General features: G+C 44.4%; 1 protein-coding gene across 1 annotated transcript in view; it reads right to left on the bottom strand.

The window, feature by feature from the left end:
* The window catches only part of corin (corin, serine peptidase), a 184,216-nt gene that overhangs the window by 117,774 nt on the left and 47,005 nt on the right, over positions 1–19,437 (bottom strand). The gene's annotated exons all lie outside the window — the stretch shown is intronic.

Below are 19,437 nucleotides of genomic sequence, written 5' to 3'. Positions count from 1 at the left end.
ATTGCAGGGTCAGATAATTTAAACATAGAGACGTGTGCAGGTTGTGTAAATCAACCTGTTATGCCATCAGTGAGTGGGTGGGGGGAAAAGGTGCATTGGGGAATTGTGCAGGGGCGGGATGTTAAGCTATAAGGGTGCCCTGAATGGATGGCTGGAGGGGAGGTGAATAATACCTAGAGCAGTGGTAGAGACCCGGATGTAAACCTGCTGCTGCCTAAAGGGGCAATGGCAGCACTGAAGGAAGCAACCAACCAAGGTAAGAAGGATGGCAACAAAGGCCAAAAGAAGAGTCAGAGAATCTGACTTGGAAGTCGTCCTAATGGAAATACAGGCAGGAGGGATGGGCTGTTTGTGGTCAGTGACCAGAGACCTGCAATACATGTCATTCACACTTTATGGAGGAAGAGGCAATGGTAGTGAGCATCACCTCCTTGACACCCAGAGCTCCTTTGGAGTGCAAAAAGAAGTTTAATGTCCTCATCAGAGAAGCCAAAGTAAGCTACCTGCTCCCCCAGCCCTTCCTTTCAGTGTCTTTATATGTGTGGCACTCCTTCATTCATTACCCTCACTGTGCTCTAGGACAGTAATCTGAACCACTATTCCCTTCTCCCATCCTGTTTCACCTGTTAGATACAGGCGCACCTTCCCTCACAGTGTGCCATGGATGAGGAAGCCTCCCCTCCCACCACACTTGTCCTTTTTTACTTTCTGCTCCTCTTAGAACCTGACGTTTCAAACTGTTGTAAAACTCTCTGCCCATCCTTCACTGCAATACTTATGTTCTCTTCTCTCTCATAGGAGTAAGTGGCCCAGAACCACAGGGAATCCCAGACCACTGGCGGTGCTCTCCCCCTCCTACAAAAGACCTCTCACCCCTCATGAGGAAGAAGCCTTGAAGATCCTGGGAAGCCATGCAACTGACTCTTTATAGGAGGGCCAGTGGCAGCTGCAGATTTGTCTGGACCATCTGCAACGCTGGGAGAGCAGACACAATAGCAAGAAAACTGATTGGGCACCATCAAAAGCTACAGAAGAACTGTCACTGTAGTTCCATCACATTTCACATCTGTTCATTTTCTTTTCCTCTCAATAACGCAAAGCAAAATGCCACTGAGGAAGGAGGAGGAGGAAGGGGGCCTTCTACCTCTGCCCAACCAGCCACATCTTCACCCACGTGATCATTCACTCTTTCTCTCTCAGTCACCAGCCCAGACAAATCCACCCAGGGGAACGTAAATAGTTCCAATGAGGGTCTTACAATGGGTAAGACACAATCGGAGGTGAACATGGGTTCTGATAGTGGGGAGTGGAGGCTCGACAGAATTTAATTGGTAGCTCCAGAGCCTGCGGACTCAGATCTCTTGGGTCCTGCACAAAAAAGAATACTGGATGAGCATCACACTCACATGGGGACACTGGGGGCCTGAGGCAGATGACAGGGGTCACAGCAAAGTCAAATGCCATCCTCAGTGTCAATATCTAAGAAGTAATTAACACAATGCAGCACTACCTGGAGCGGGTGTTGGCACCAAAAATATCTGCATGCGTCCTACTTAGATAGAGAGGCCTCCAGAACAGTCAGTAAATGCAAAGTCGATACTTTGACCTCTGACCTTCAGGCCTTGGAGGACCGTACGGAAGAAATAATTGAAAGCAGCTTCTGGGAGCTTTGGGACAACACCTCGTAGGATCTGCAGCATCTAACTGATACCACTGTCTTTCCTCCCACTGAGTAAAACTCCTCCGATAATAACCCAAGCAACTCAAATCTCCCACATGACCATGTAAAGCATTTTAAGTGTGCTTCTGATGAAGATAGTCAGTGTACACAATTCTTTTTGTGGATAAAGAAAACCTAACAACTCTAGCAAGGTGAGGTCATTAGCTTTGTTCAAAATGTTTGATGGAGCCATTCTTCAAGCTAAAAAAGCAAATCAAAGTAAGGAAAAGAGAAGAGATATCCCCAGAATGGTCTTTTTTAGTTGGGAGAAGAAGATAAAGGGAGAAAAATCCTTTATGAAACAAATGAGGACAACAATAATGATGAACTAAACTGTTTTGATTTTTCCATCACATTCAACCAGTGATTGTTTATCAAAGTTGGGTGACAGAGGGAGATATTAGTTCTGTAACGTTTTACAGTTACTAATAAACCTCTTCGAAAAACACATTGCCACCAAAATGAAATAGTATAGAAACCTTTTATTAACATGGAACATAATGATATAATTCACATCAAAAAAGGTTGAGTTGCAAAATAATCATGTTGCTAGTGTGTGATATTTTTATCTCTCCTTTCCTCAAAGCAAGATATCCCCTTTAAATTGAAACTGATGGAGTCAATATGTTGTTTGCTTTCCTCATATCAAAAGGAATACAACAGCACTTTTGTAGAGATGGTGTAGAGGGGAAAGAGAATAGACAATTTTAAGCAAATTATTTTTGATTTGCTTCACAATCCCTGTCACCGGTTTGTACCTAAAGGATGTTTATTGAAACTTATGCACTTACAGTTATAAATAGGATATTACTAAACAGGTCTCGCTTTTTCTCTATAAACATTTAGGTTTTGGAATGTTATTTTCCAAACAGAACTGTGACTTGTTGATAAAGATTGTCTTTAGAATTCCTTTGTGACACATTATGGATACTGTATAGAACCCTTGACGTCAGAAAGAACATGTTTGGGATTAGCGTGCATTCTTAGACATACTGACTAGTACAATCTTAGAGAAGCTTGTTCTTGTTGCACATTGTTTGACCAAGGCGCCACTTAACTTGCCATCAGTTGACATATTTTCTGTATTCCTCATAATCAGGTCATTGAGTGACTAAATCAATAGGGGTACATGGCTGGAATTCAAAGTAAAAACCATCCAAGCACCTTTCATATACAGTGTATATCTCAACAATATGACAGGTGCCAATATTACTTTCACCATATTACAGTTTGAAGTAGTTTAGAAAATAGTCAATTTTGCTCAACAAAGTGAGACATATCAGTATTATTTTATATAATGAGCCTCCATTGTAGTTGTGCCTAATTTTTTAGGTAGAAGTCTATCAAGTGACTTCAAATGACCTTCATCTCACTCCAGGACACAACTGTGTAAACATATCAATTTTTCCCTTTTGAAATACTGTAAACATATACCATAGACTAGGGAATCATTCAAAAAATATAGTTAAAAACACACATACTAAAGTCACAAATATGGGGCACAGCAAGTAGCTTTGGTTCATCAAATTATGGAATAATTTGGGAAATGTACAATGGTCTTAATTCCTGTAATTCTATTTCAACTATGTTAATGTAATTCTTGTGGGGCAAGAGACACCACTTGCATGTAGCTTAATCCAAAAGACTAAAATAGCACAATTTCAAACTCTGATACTTTACTGTCAAAGGTATGTGTTCCAGTTAGCAGGACTAGTTATAGACTATAATGGCTTGGCACCCATGACTGGACGTAAGGTTTATACATTCAGACAACAAAAACAGCTGCTGGAAAAAATAATCTTGTTGTATGATAGTGGTCATGAAAATCATTCCTGGGCTTTGGTCTGTCTATTTTAAGTCCATGTGTAACGCAAACACATTTTAAAATCCAACTCCTGTAAGAAGGGGCAGCTAATAAAAATGGCCACATTTTTAACAAACAGAAAAAAAGGATCACCTGGAACAAAACATTAGATGATTTTTTTTTACTCTTCAGGGATAGGTTTGACTTTAGATCAGACCAAGGTGATAAAGGTTTTCTTGCCGAAGCATCATAAAGGAAAAAAATTCTAGGCATTTTCAATTTATTTCTCTGTGGCTGAGAGTCCATACTGGTTTCAAATTTGGGACTGCTTGGCACTGGTTCGGCATCTTTACACTCAAAAGCCAGAGAGTTGTTCAGGCAATAGAAATGTCACACTGGTACGTGATATGGCACTTAGTCTGAGGTGGAATTACATCATATACACAAGCACGTATCTACCCTAAACCTTTGAGTATAACATCCCCATGTATAATGTACCCCCTCCGCTACTTTTGGACTTTGTTTTTGGAAGGGGAAGGTGCATTATTCTTCATGATTTATTGTACTTCATGTCTAATCAACATTATCACTTGAGAGCATAGATTGCAATTACTGACTGTAAGATTGGCTTTCCTAATAAAGTTATTTATAAACACATGAAACAAAATGCAACCATAACACATGTGCTATTATGCGAAAGGTTTCCACTATATTATATTTACAGAATGGAATTTTTATTTCTAGAGCGACAGTCACTCAGGTAGAAGTTACAGGTTGATTTTGATTTTATCTGACTCTGGCTGATCTAACTATTCACATTAGAAAGAAAGAAAGACTTGCATTTATTTGGGCCTTTCACAACCTCAGGTCGTCCCAAAGCGCTTTACAATTAATGAAGTGCTTTTGAAGTGTAGTCACTGTTGTAACATAGGAAACCCGGCAGCCAATTTGCTCACAGCAAGGTCCCACAAACAGCAATGTGATAATGACCAGATGATCTGTTTTCAGGTGTTGGGTTGAGGGATAAGTATTGGCCAGCACGCTGGGAAGAACTCCCCTGCTCTTCTTCGGAATAGTGCCATGGGATCTTTTACATCCATAACACTATTTTAGGGCAGATGGGGCCTCAGATTAATGTCTCATCTGAAAGACGGCACCTCCGACAGTGCAGCACTCCCTCAGTATTATGAATGATACTTGTGAGAATATTCTGTTCCAAATTATGTTTATGTGCCCTGGATTTCCCAGTTCGATTCACCTGATTTATGGATGCAAATTAAGCAGAGTTCCACCATACCAGACCTCCACTCACTTCGCAACGCATGCAATTTCCTGTGGGCCAGGAATGCTAGCAGTAATAGCACTCCCCTCAAATAGGAAGGAAATTAATTTAAATATTGGGGTTAATTTTAACTCCAAGCGAGTATCAGGCATGCAGGGTGCCGGGCAACTGTGCAATGCACTCGCTGACCTAAGTGTCACGCTAGTTTCTAGAACAGGCAGGAAGACAGCGCCGAGCGGATGCCAGCAGGGAAAGATGGGGTGCCCTTGACTGCCCGCCGGCTTCCAGGTAAATGGCATGGAGGTGTCTTCGGAAGGATCCTGCTAGAGGGAAGGAGAGGAGGGATCTGGGGCAGGAGAAGCCGTGACTTTTCTTATGGGGCCAGGAAGAGCACTCCTGCTTCTCCTAACCCTACAAAGGAAGGCTTTACACTTACCTGGAGAGCCTCTTCATCCTTCCCACCAGCTGCAGACCTGCTTCAACTGAAGCTGCTTCCACGCTCAGGCCCCAATAAAATTGATGAGTATATTCAAGACTGAGATCAATGGATTTTTGCACTCTAAGGGAATCAAGGGATATGGGGATTGGGCGGGAAAGTGGAGTTGAGGTCGAAGATCAGCCATGATCTTACTGAATGGCGGAGCAGACTCGAGGGACAGTATGGCCTACTCCTGCTCCTATTTCTTATGTTCTATGTTCTTATGATCAATCGGGGTCTCATTGACGCAATAAGACCTCAATTTGTATAAATTTATTTTTTTTATTATTCGTTCATGGGATGTGGGCGCGCTGGCAAGGCCAACATTTATTGCCCATTCCTAATTGCCCTTGAGAAGGTGGTGGTGAGCCGCCTTCTTGAGCTGCTGCAGTCCATGTGGTGAAGGTTCTCCCACAGTGCTGTTCGGAAGGAAGTTCCAGGATTTTGACCCAGCAACAATGAAGGAACGGCGATATATTTCCAAGTCGGGATGGTGTGTGACTTGGAGGGGAACATGCAGGTGGTGTTGTTCCCATGTGCCTGCTGCCCTTGTCCTTTTAGGTGGTAGAGGTGGCAGGTTTGGGAGGTGCTGTCGAAGAAACCTTGGTGAGTTGCTGCAGTGCGTCCTGTGGATGGTACACACTGCAGCCACGGTGCGTCGGTGGTGAAGAGAGTGAATGTTTAGGGTGGTGGACGGGGTGCCAATCAAGTGGGCTGCTTTGTCCTGGATGGTGTTGAGCTTCTTGAGTGTTGTTGGAGCTGCACTCATCCAGGCAAGTGGAGAGTATTCCATCACACTCCTGGCCTGTGCCTTGTAGATGGTGGAAAGGCTTTGGTGAGTCAGGAGGTGAGTCACTTGCCGCAGAATACCCAGCCTCTGACCTGCTCTTGTAGCCACAGTATTATGTGGCTGGTCCAGTTAAGTTTCTGGTCAATGGTGACCCCGGGGATGTTGATGGTGGGGGATTCGGTGATGGTAATGCCATTGAATGTCAAGGGTGGGTGGTTAGACTCTCTCTTGTTGGAGATGGTCATTGCCTGGCACTTGTCTGGTGCGAATGTTACTTGCCACTTATCAGCCCAAGCCTGGATGTTGTCCAGGTCTTGCTGCAGGCGGGCTCGGACTGCTTCATTATCTGAGAGATTGCAAATGGAACTGAACACTGTGCAATCATCAGCGAACATCCCCATTTCTGACATTATGATGGAGGGAAGGTCATTGATGAAGCAGCTGAAGATGGTTGGGCCTAGGACAGTGCCCTGAGGAACTCCTGCAGCAATGTCCTGGGGCTGAGATGATTGGCCTCCAACAACCACTACCATCTTCCTTTGTGCTAGGTATGACTCCAGCCACTGGAGAGATTTCCCCCTGATACCCATTGACTTCAATTTTACTAGGGCTCCTTGGTGCCACACTCGGTCAAATGCTGCCTTGATGTCAAGGGCAGTCACTCTCACCTCACCTCTGGAATTCAGCTCTGTTGTCCATGTTTGGACCAAGGCTGTAATGAGGTCTGGAGAGGAGTGGTCCTGGCGGAACCCAAACTGAGCATCGGTGAGCAGATTATTGGTGAGTAAGTGCCACTTGATAGCACTGTCGACGACACCTTCCATCATTTTGCTGATGACTGAGAATAGACTGATGGGGCGGTAATTGGCCGGATTGGATTTGTCCTGCTTTTTGTGGACAGGACATACCTGGGCAATTTTCCACATTGTCAGGTAGATGCCATAAATTCCTGAGGCTCCCGCCTGCTTTAGTCAGTGCCTCATCCGCCTGCAGAACCCAGCAGGTTAAAATCAGAACTGACAGGAAAGGTTCCAGTTCAGAGCGGGTAAGTAACCTGCTCATTTTAAACTGCCCACTTGCCCAATTTCCACCAGGCAGGTAATGTTAAAATCAACATCACTCATTTTGGGGCACAGACATCCTGCATACTATATCCTGATGTTTGTCTGACTTGGAAACCGCAGAAAAAGAGTGTGAACGATGTCTATGCCATTTTGTCAGGGTTTTCCCAGCTCTTCCACTGAAATTACACTAGGCAAGTGGCTGAACAGCCATGGAAGTTCATCCCATAAGTCTCGAACAATTCTTCATTGGAGTGCCAAATAAATAAAATCACACCTATTGTTTTTTATAAGCAGTTAACAGTCCAACCAACAAATCTTTCTTCTCCCTCAACCAGCCCCCACAGGCTGGACTATATATGAAAAACAAGACTATTATTAAAAATGTGTGGTGGTTCAGTACATTAGAGCATCGATGGATAGCAGCATCAAGTAGCGGGATGCAAGTTTCCTCCTCTCTATTGAGTTTCCAATCTCAGCTGTACCATGGAGAAAGGCAGGGAAAATCAACAAGAGATTAATTTCCCAGCTGCTCTTGGACAGTTCTTTGTGGCTGGTTCACGGCAGTATTGGTAGGTGCCTTGGAACAAGTTGTTTTACCCATAGATGATGCCTGGCCTGAAATAAGAGAGGTAAAGTGCCTTTTATGTTATGTTAGCACCCACTTCCATCAGGATCAAGCCCTAGTATGCTACAAAGCCTGCTTTGTGCAGGCATACACTACAGTGGAAGCAACTATGGCACAATTGGCAAGACCGGGGAGATTCTGGGGCAGGACCCAGTTAGCTGGGTCTCTGTCCCTTTTCTTTTAATGCAACACAATTCCATTGGAAATAGGGTCAGATGCTTTTTGCGGCCGGCCCCTGCTGTGCGGACATAAATAAAAGAGGCAGGACAGGTGGGATGATATCATGTGCCTAAAATCTGGGCAATCCCACCTCATTTGCCCCCAACCTGATGTATGCCTGCATGAAGCAAGTGTACTACTGTGTTAGGGTTTAATCCCAGTGACAATGAGGCCCAATATAATGTAAAAGACTACAGATCACTTGCCATTGGAAAAGCAGCAAATTTTATACTTTGGTAGGAAATAGTTGGTATTAAAGCTACCTATTAAAAATCTCATTGGTACAGCCAGCCCTCTTGTAATGTGGCAAGGTGCCTCAGTAAAATTATCCCCCTCCACCTGCTGAGACGAATGCCCAGTGGTGCCAAAAATGACCCAGGCATCCACTCATTATGCCAAAGACCCGGACCCCAGGATTTAGTATGGGATCAGGGGCACATCAATGGGGTAGGCGGAAGTTCAGCCCTGCCCCCAGGAGGCTAGAAGAGGAACTGCTAGCTCCCTGCGTGTGTGGTGGAGAACATAAATGACTCAATTTGTGGTCTTACCCTCTTAAAAAAAGATGATTTCTCAATTTCTTGCTACAGTACGAGTATCATAGATTATAGTGTAACTATGGTTAGGTATGCTTAAAAAGAAATTCTTTAAATACGCATTTACATTAGTGCTAAGCATTGTTTTGCTATGAGTAACATCCCAGAAATGTTTCCGTGTAAGCACCTTTGACAGGATTTTCCATTTCACCTGCCATTTCAATATTTCATAGTTCTTGGCAGGGGGCCAGGGCAGCCCAAAGGCCCATTTGTCAGGTTAATTTCACCTGTTTACATTGTTCATTCCATGTACAGCCATTACGAAATGGACCTCATTTAGGTTGAATGCTTCTTTAAAATCTTTAATCGTTATTGCATCTACCTCTGATGGCTACTCTACATTTTACAAAATTGGACTTGACAAGGAATACTTCAAGAATTTTCTCTGAGGAAAATAAAACGTATGTGTAAAAGGCTTCTGTTCCATAGCAAATACACCCTCTCGGAAAATAAAATGAAAACAACATTTTTTTAAAATAATAAATACGATGGACTTGTGCCACAGGGATCACTCAGCCACCTCTATAGAACTCCCTGCTGGCTGTAATGGTCCTGAGTGAAATAAATTGAGCAGTTTCAACCAAGTTACTAATGGGGATACATCGGCAGCACAAATCTGCCCATAACTCAGCATAAAACGGTCAGACAGTAATTTTATAGGTGTCAGTTATATTTCTAATGAGCTAATAACATGCAGAAACAGAAATGGGTTTCACATCAATCTGCCTACTGTCTGTTGTGGACAAATATTTGCAAATCTGCTATGAATATACCAACTTACCCCATTAAGTGGAAAGGGGGATAGAACTGATTAAAGTGAGCCACACTGCAGTTTCCAGTTTGAAGTGGCCTGCACACAAAGACTAGCTCAGAACATTGGGACAAATTCACCATTAAATTCAGCTAAAAGATAGCAATAATTGATTAGTCCCCTACTGCCATAGTTTATCTTCTATGATTTAAAAAAAACGTGTAAACACCTTAAAGTAGCAAATTTAAAAATTGTCAAATAAACCATTAGGTAATATTGCAAACAGTAGTATCTTACAGGCAAATGCTTTCCAAAGTCTAAAACACGTGGGGCTTTGGAGTGGACAACCTGAGTGTAGGAAATTACACTTGCTTGGGGAATTTAGCATGCAAACCACATTGTAGTTCTTCCATGCAGACTGGTTAGAAATGATCCACAGCATGCAGCATCAACCCTTTATGCTTCAAATCTGACTGCTGGTCATGTTTCATCCAGCATTGACATTAAAAGTTTCTGCTGGAGTTAGGCCAGTGTTATCACCTTGAACACTCACTTCATTAGAGCTCCACAGCATGTTAAGAGTGATTGACCTGACTAGGAATGACTGAGATACAGTAGCACTGAAAAATTGGAGTCAAATGGCTTGATTGTCTCTCATAATTGTCCATAATTAGCTTCAATTTTGCAGTTACACATAACGTAGGAGTTTACCAATTAAGTAAATCCTAGTTTGTTTAAGAGCAGAAAAATGCACTCACCTGATGGTTCAGCTGGCTAAGCCACTGAGTAATTGAGACCTAAAGACCAGTAATGTTTCAGGTTTGATCCCCAGTATGTGCTGCGTTAGCTGATCTAAACATGGGAACAGTACGGGTGTTACAATTGTCTCAGTGCCCTGGGGTTAGGAGGGTAAAAGTGACCAGGTGCCAGAGGGTAGCTGGCATCTGTGGAACCATACTCCAGCAAGGAGTCATTACCTTCAAGAGAGGAAGAGAGGGGAGAAAGTTGGCAGAAAAGAAAGGAGGATAAAAAAAAACTTGAAATTACATATCTTTCACTAAAATACAAACCAAATTTACATTTGAGAAAATGAAACCACTGAGTCTTGGAAGGGTCACCAGTTTAATTTTCTGTTGCTAGATGCATCTGATTCTGTTTAAGTTGGAAAAAAAACCACAATGAGAAATGTCTTCCTGTTTTAATTCTGAAAGTTATACCTGTTCAGTGGCAATGCTTTATTTTGTTCTTTGCTGAAAATAATGCTTCATTTATGTTGTATGGGTTAACAGACAGTTCTTGTAATTGTGTTCAAATATCCATAAATTACTTTTCAGGAAGAATTCAGAATGCATCTAGGGAGTAATTTTTTGACTTCAGTGCCTGAGCTTAGCTTTGGCTGAGTGGATCACCCGCCTGTTGTAGAGCCCGACTGAATTTCAGGCAGTGAAGACAAAAATTTACCCCACGTTCTACATTTTTCTTATTTTTGCTGCGTGCCTTCTAAAGTCCTATCTTGTCTCACTGGCTGTTTAGCTTAGAGTGGAAGGAATGGAGTTGTTGGGTTGATATTGTAAAATCTCAGGCCAATTTCAATCTTTTTTATATCACTGCAAAGCCAGTGCACATTTATATTAAGCAATGAGATGATATGGTCATTCCAAAATGTATAATCTTAGTTGTTCATTTCCAAGTTCCTGCTCACTCAATGAATATCACAGAGTAGAAACTGAACCTTATTATTCCAATTTTGGGGAACAACATCCTGCACCCAATCAGCACCAGGGGTACGGGCACTGTCATTCTGGCATAGGAGGCTGCCCGGGTGCCCGCCTGAAACATATGTAAATGTAACCACCGCTTTCTGGTGAGTGATCAGCAGAACAGGCTCTGGTCCTGCTCCGCACAGGATTCTTCAGCGGTCGCTGCGGCCGCCACCAGGAAGCAAATTTCTTTTAAAATAAATGTTCCTGTGGAGCCAGGAGGAGCAGGGGGGTATAAAGCGCGAGGGGGGTTATAAAGTCCGGGGGGGGGTTATAAATCCCGGGGGGGGGGGTTATAAAGCCTGGGGGGGGGGTTATAAAGGGCGAGGGGGGTTATAAAGTCCGGGGGGGGGGGTTATAAAGCCCAGGGTGGGGGGGTTATAAAGCCCGGGGTGGGGGGGTTATAAAGCCCGGGGTGGGGGGGTTATAAAGCCCGGGGTGGGGGGGTTATAAAGCCCGGGGGGGGGGTTATAAAGCCCGGGGTGGGGGGGTTATAAAGCCCGGGGTGGGGGGGTTATAAAGCCCGGGGGGGGGGGCTATAAAGCCCGGGGTGGGGGGGGTTATAAAGCCCGGGGGGGGGTTATAAAGCCCGGGGTGGGGGGGTTATAAAGCCCGGGGTGGGGGGGGGTTATAAAGCCCGGGGGGGGGGGGGGGTTATAAAGCCCGGGGGGGGGGTTATAAAGCCCGGGGTGGGAGGGGTTATAAAGCCCGGGGGGGGGGGTTATAAAGCCCGGGGGGGGGGGGGTTATAAAGCCCGGGGTGGGGGGGTTATAAAGCCCGGGGTGGGGGGGTTATAAAGCCCGGGGTGGGGGGGGCGGGTAGGAGAGAGCAAAAAGTAACAAGGAGTGACATCACAGGACAGCAGGTAGGTGATTGGTAGGTAGTATTAACGTTTTTTATTTGTTCTCTAAGCTAGGACAGTGGTTTAAACTAAGAGCTAAATAACTATTACTTTATTAAATTAATAACTTAAACTAGATAAATGAATTAGTTAATAAATCTAAAAATATCGAGTGAATAAAAACTTTAAATAAATATATAAAACAAGATTAGATAGGTATGACAGAGCAGGTGGTGTGTTGTAACTGCAGCATGTGGGAGTTTATGGAGAGCAGCGAGATCCCGAGCAATCACATCTGCAGTAAGTGTCTGCAGCTCGAGGAACTTCAACTCAGAGTTGTTGAGCTGGCGTTCGAGGTGCAGACATTGCGATACATCAGGGAGGGGGAGAGTTACCTGGACACTTTGATCCAGGAGGCAGTCACACCCTTTAGGTTAGGTAGTGGTTTAGATTTGGTCAATGGTCAGGGTCAGGAGGATGTGACTGCAAGTCAGGCAGGTAAGGGGACCCCAGATGCAGTGGTGGAGGAGCCTCAGCCTTTGATCTTGTCCAAGGAACTTGTTACCTGTATGGATGAGAACAAAGACTGCAGGGAGGATGGGCAAACTGTTAATGCACCATGGTACAGGAGGCCATTCAAGAGGGGGGAGTAAAAAGGAATGTGGTGGTGGTAGGGAATAGTACAGTCAGGGGAATAGATTCTGTTCTCCGCAGCCGCGCCTGGGAGACCCGAAGGCTGTGTTGCTTGCCCAGTGCCAGGGTTAAGGATATCTCCTCACAGCTGGAGGAGAACTTGGAGCATGAGGGGGAAGGTCCAGTTGTCATGGTCCACGTAGGAACCAACGACATAGATAGAATTAGGAATGAGGTTCTGCTGAGGAAGTTTGAGGAGCTAGAATCTAAATTAATAAGCAGAACCTCAAAGGTAAGAATCTCTAGATTACTACCTGAGCCACATGCAAATTGGAATAGGGTCAAACAGATCAGAGTGTTAAATGAGTGGCTCAAAGTGTGGAGTGGGAGGCAGGGGTTTCGATTCATGGGGCACTGGCACCAAAACTGGGAAAAGAGGGAGCTGTTCCATTGGGACGGGCGCCTTTCAAACTGGTGAATCGAATAACTAGGGCGCTAGATAGGGTTTTAAACTAAAAAGCAGGGAGGAGGGAAGGTTCAGGTAAGGGTAAATTTATAAACCTAAAGAGAAAAGTCAAAGCCATAGAGCAGTGTAGTGATTCAGATAAAGATAAGCAGAGTGTGTCAAGAGGGACAGAGTTTAACGGCAATGGTGCATCATTTTTTTTATTCGTTCATGGAATGTGGGCGTCGCTGGCGAGGCCGGCATTTATTGCCCATCCCTAATTGCCCTTGAGAAGGTGGTGGTGAGCCGCCTTCTTGAACCACTGCAGTCCGTGTGGTGAAGGTTCTCCCACAGTGCTGTTGTGAAGGGAGTTCCAGGATTTTGACCCAGAGACAATGAAGAAACGGCGATATATTTCCAAGTCGGGATGGTGTGTGACTTAAGGGGAACGTGCAGGTGGTGTTGTTCCCATCTACCTGCTGCTCTTGTCCTTCTAGATGGTAGAGGTCGCGGGTTTGGGAGGTGCTGTCGAAGAAGCCTTGGCGAGTTGCTGCAGTGCATCCTGTGGATGGTACACACTGCAGCCACAGTGCGCCGGTGGTGAAGGGAGTGAATGTTTAGGGTGGTGGAAGGGGTGCCAATCAAGCGGGCTGCTTTGTCCTGGATGGTGTCGAGTTTCTTGAGTGTTGTTGGAGCAGCAGTCAGCCAGGCAAGTGGAGAGTATTCCATCACACTCCTGACTTGTGCCTTATAGATGGTGGAAAGGCTTTGGGGAGTCAGGAGGTGAGTCAATCGCTGCAGAATACCCAGCCTCTGACCTGCTCTTGTAGCCACAGTATTTGTATGGCTGGTCCAGTTAAATTTCTGGTCAATGGTGACCCCCAGGATGTTGATGGTGGAGGGTTCAGCGATGGTAATGCCGTTGAATGTCAAGGGGAGGTGGTTAGCTTGTCTCTTGTTGGAGATGGTCATTGCCTGGCACTTGTCTGGCACGAATATTACTTGCCACTTACAAGCCCAAGCCTGGATGTTGTCCAGGTCTTGCTGCATGCGGGCTCGGACTGCTTCGTTATTTGAGGGGTTGCGAATGGAACTGAAAACTGTGCAATCATCAGCAAACATCCCCATTTCTGACCTTATGATGGAGGGAAGGTCATTGATGAAGCTGCTGAAGATGGTTGGGCCTAGGACAGTGCCCTGAGGAACTCCTGCAGCAATGCCCTGGGGCTGAGATGATTGGCCTCCAACAACCACTACCATCTTCCTTTGTGTTAGGTATGACTCCAGCCACTGGAGAGTTTTCCCCCTGATTCCCATTGACTTCAATTTTACTAGGGCTCCTTGGTGCCACATTCGGTCAAATGCTGCCTTGATGTCAAGGGCAATCACTCTCACCTCACCTCTGGAATTCAGCTCTTTCAGGTCAAATCGGGGAATTCAGCTCTTAAGGTCAAATCAGGGAAAATAGTAAAAAGTTAAAATTAAAGGCACTTTGTCTGAATGCACGAAGTAATCGTAACAAGATAGACAAATTAACGGCACAAATAGAGATAAATGGGTTTGATCTAGTAGCCATTACTGAGACATGATTGCAAGGTGACCAAGGTTGGGAACTAAATATTCCAGGGTACTTGACTTTTTGAAAAGACAGACAAAATGGAAAAGGAGGGGCTAGCCCTGATAATAATGGATGAGATAAAGACAATAGTGAGAAAGGATCTTGGCTCAGAAGATCAGGAAATAGAATCAGTATTGGGTGGAGATAAGAAATAATAAGGGGCAGAAAACACAGGTGGGGGTAGTTTATTGGCCCTCTAACAGTAGTTATGCTGTTGGACAGAGTATTAATCAAAAAATAAGGAGTTTGTCACAAAGATAATGCAGTAATCATGAGGGACTTCAATCTTCATATAGACTGGGCAAATCAAATTGGCAAAAGTAGTTTGGAGGATGAGTTCATGGAATGCATTCCAGGCACTTTCCTAGAATAATACATTGTGGAACCAACCAGGGAACAGGCTATTTTAGATCTTGTCTTGTGTAATGAGACAGGGTTAATTAGTAATCTCATAGTAAGGGATACTCTGGGGAAGAGTGATCATAATATGATAGAATTTCACATCGAGTTCGAGAGTGACGTACTTAAATCTGAAACTGGAGTCTTAAACTTAAACAAAGCCAATTGCATAGGTATGAGGGGAGAGTTGGCTAAGGTTGATTGGGAAATTAGATTAAAAGATATGACAGTAGATAAGCAATGGCAAACATTTAAAGAAATATTTCATAGTTCTCAATAATTGAGAAATAAAAACTCCATGGGAAAAGTGATCCATCCGTGGCTAACTAAAGAAGTTAAGATTAGTATTAGGTTGAAAGAAGAGGCTTATAATGTTGCCAAGAAGAGTAGTAAGCCTGAGGGGATTGGGAGAGTTTTAGAAATCAGCAAAGGATAAACAAAAAAAATGATAACGAGGGAGAAAATAGAATATGAGAGTAAACTAGCAAGAAATATAAAAACAGGTTGTAAGAGTTTCTACAGGTATATAAAGCGGAAGAGAGAAGCGATAGTAAATGTGGGTCCCTTAAAGGCTGAGACAGGAGAAATTATAATGGGGAATAAGGAAATGGCAGACACGCTGAACAAATATTTTGTATCTGTCTTCACAGAAGAAGACACAAAAATCATACCAGAAATAGTAGAGAGCCAAGGGTCTAATGAGAGTGAGGAACTTAAAGCAATTAATATCAGTAAAGAAAAAGTACTGTAGAAATTAAAGGGACTAAAAGCTGACAAATCCCATGGACCTGATGGCCTACAATCTAGGGTTTTAAAAAAGGTGGCTGCAGAGATAGCGGATGCATTGGTTGTGATCTTCTAAAATTCCCTTGATTCTAGAACGGTTCCAGTGGATTGGAAGGTAGCAAATGTAATACCACTATTTAAGAATGATGTGGAGATGCCGGTGATGGACTGGGGTTGACAATTGTAAACAATTGTAAACAATTTTACAACACCAAGTTATAGTCCAGCAATTTTATTTTAAATTCAATTTTATTTTGAATTTAAAATAAAATTGCTGGACTATAACTTGGTGTTGTAAAATTGTTTACAACTATTTAAGAAAGGAGAGGAGAGAGAAAACAGGGAACTACAGGCCAGTTAGCCTGACATCAGTCGTCGGGAAAATGCTGGAATCTATTATTAAGGACATAGTAACAGGGCACTTAGAAAATCATAATATGATTAGGCAGAGTCAACATGGTTTTATGAAAGGGAAATCGTGTATGACAAACCTATTAGAGTTTTTTGAAGATGTAACTAGCAGGGTAGATAAAAGGGAATCAGTGGACGTAGTATATTTGGATTTTCAAAAGGCATTCGATAAGGTGCCACAAGGTTGTTAAACAAGATAAGGGCTCATGGGGTTGGCGATAATATATTAGCATGGATAAAGGATTGGTTAATGGACAGAAAACAGAGAGTAAGAATAAACGGGTCATATTCAGGTTGTCAGGCTGTAACTAGTGGGGTGCCACAAGGATCGATGCTGGGGCGTCAGCTATTTACAATATATATCAATAATTTAGATGAAGGGACCGAGAGTAATGTATCCAAGTTTGCTGACGATACAAAGCTAGGTGGGAAAGTAAGCTATGAGGAGGACACAAAGAGTCTGCAAGAAGGTGGCAGATGGAGTATAAGGTGGGGAAATGTGAGGTTATTCACTTTGGTAGGAAGAATAGAAAAATAGAATCATTTTTAAATGGAGGCAAATGGTATGTTCGCCTTTATTGCAAGGAGGTTGGAGTACAAGAGTAAGGAAGTCTTGCTGCAATTGTACAGGGCTTTGGTGAGACCACACCTGGAGTACTGTTTAGAATTTTGGTCGCCTTACCTAAGGACGGATATATTTGCCTTAGAGGAGGTGCAACGAAGGTTCACTAGATTGATTCCTGGAATGAAAAGGTTGTCCTTTGAGGAGAGATTGAGTAGAATGGGCCAATATTCTCTGGAGTTTAGAAGAATGAAAGGTGATTTCATTGAAACATATAAGATTCTGAGAGGGCTTGACAGGGTAGATGCTGAGAGGCTGTTTCCCCTGGCTGGAGTGTCTAGAACTACAGGGCATAGTCTCAGGATAAGGGACACATCATTTAGGACAGAGATGAGGAGAAATTTTTTCGCTCAGAGGGTTGTGAATCTTTGGAATTCTCTACCCCAGAGGGCTGTGGATGCGCAATCATTGAGTATATTCAAGGCTGAAATTGATACATTTTTGGACTACGGGAATCAAGGGATATGGGGATAGGGGGGAAAGTGAAGTTGAGGTCGAAGATCAGCCATGATCTTATTGAATGGCGGAGCAGGCTCGAAGGACCATATGGCCTACTCCTGCTCCTATTTCTTATGTTCTTATGTTCACAGCACTTCTGAGGGCTACCACCTGTATGCAATCGACCTCCTAATGTCCTCCTTTCCCATTCCTCCCCCCACCCCCTGACTTACCTGGCGGGCCACTTCCGGTGAAGAAGACAGCCTGAAATTGGAACATTGGCGGCTCTGGAGGCATGACAGGCACCAGCCAAATTATTGAAATGGGGCCTGAGGGAGTTGGGCTCGGTGCAGCCATTGGTTATACGCCTGAAAATGGGCCATAACAAATCTTTACCCCCATTTCTCCCTGCTGAAAAATGTAAGTATTGTACATTTCTTTAAATCTTATGCAAATGTGCCCTCAAGGTTTAAAGTTTCAGTTCGAGGATTTTGCATGCTCATTTTTCTTTTATGTTAGGTGGCGTTATAGGTTCTCAACAAGAAACATCGCATATATCGCACTATAGGTATCCACCCACCAACTTCTGATAATTCCGCCGTCATCTACCGTGCAGACTCAGGGCGAACTACATTCTGCTGCCTTAGGCAGGCAAATAGATACACTAGCGCTGGCCTTACAAGGCATCACACATATCCTCCAAACTGTTGTCCAGCAGAGTGGTAGGAGTGATGTGGCTCTGGCCCAGGAGAGGGGTGATGACAGAAGGGGACATGAAGTGGGGATGCCGTTCAAAGCGCTCCCACGTCTCACCCAATGCCCCCCACACCCCCCAACTGGTACCCACAATGCTGCCTCCTCTCCAGATGGCCGAGTCTGCCTCTGCTGCAGCCACATGGGATGCACCATGTAGAAGCTATAGGAAGAGTAAGTCAAAGGTTTTGTAATCACCAAGGGTATGCACAAGGGTGTCTGACAAAATGTCATGTTTTCATTTATATTTGGTTTATGTTAAAATTACATTAAATATCTTGATTATCACCACCACTGCCACGTCTTGCCAATTCTTGAGTCCCTTTTGTGAAAGCGCCCTTACATGTGGTTGCTCATGAATGGCGAGACTTGATGCCACCCATTGGGTGCATTTACAATGGGTGTACATGTCGTTGTATGATTCTTTTGTGCGATCTGGGGGGGGGGCGGGTTGTGATTGTGGTGATCCTTACAGGTGGTCTGAGTACTTGGCTGTAGTCACTTTGCAGATCTCCCTATGAGAATCTATCAAATATGAGTGACTCCCTGGCATGACGAGCAGCCAGGTGAGACGCTGCTTCGTCGATGGTTTGCACATCGTCGTCGTCATCTTTGTCATCCTCCTCCTCCTCTCTTTCCTCGTCTTCTTCTTCAATGTTGATGGCAGGTGTGGCTGCTTGTGAAGCGCATGGGACCTCATCCACCGGTAACCCTCCCTGTTGAGCGATGAGCGATACATGACTATTATTCTACACACCCCCGTCGGTGAGTACTGAAGGGCTCCCCCAGATCGATCAAGGCACCAGGAGCGCATCTTCAGCATTCCTATGGTTTGCTCTATGACAGACCCGGTGATGCTGTGACTGTCGTTGTAATGCTTCTGTGCCTCGCTGGTGGGGTTCCTCACAGGTGTCGTGACCCATATCTGCAGGGGGTATCTCTTGTCTCCAAGGAGCCATCCCTTAAGTGTTCCTTGTGCGTGGAAGAGGGCCCGGGTGTCAGATTCATGCAGAACGAAGGAATCATGGCAGATGCCCGGGAATTTGGCACACACGTCTGCAGAAACCTCCTCTGGTGGTCGTAAACCAGCTGCGCATTGATGGAGTGATATTCTTTTCCGTTGATGAACATTCCTGGCTCGTGTGGAGGTGCTCTGATTGCTATATGGGTGCAATCAATGTGCCATGTATCCATGGGAAGCCAGCCAGAGAGTGGAAACCCACTGACCTCTCAGTCTGGCTGATGTCGTCGATGGGGAAGTTGACATAGTGGGATGCCCTGGCAAACAAGCCATCTGTGACCTGTCACAGATGCCCATACACTTATGGCAACTGAAAGATCCTGGTGATGTCACCGGTGGCGCCCTGGAATGATCCGTAGGCGAAGAAGGTGAAGGCAGTAGTGA

This window comes from Heptranchias perlo, chromosome 1 (genome assembly GCF_035084215.1).
Source record: "Heptranchias perlo isolate sHepPer1 chromosome 1, sHepPer1.hap1, whole genome shotgun sequence".
Lineage (NCBI taxonomy): Eukaryota > Metazoa > Chordata > Chondrichthyes > Hexanchiformes > Hexanchidae > Heptranchias > Heptranchias perlo.
Note: the sequence above shows the minus strand (reverse complement) of the source record. Positions and strands in the feature narration are given on the sequence as shown.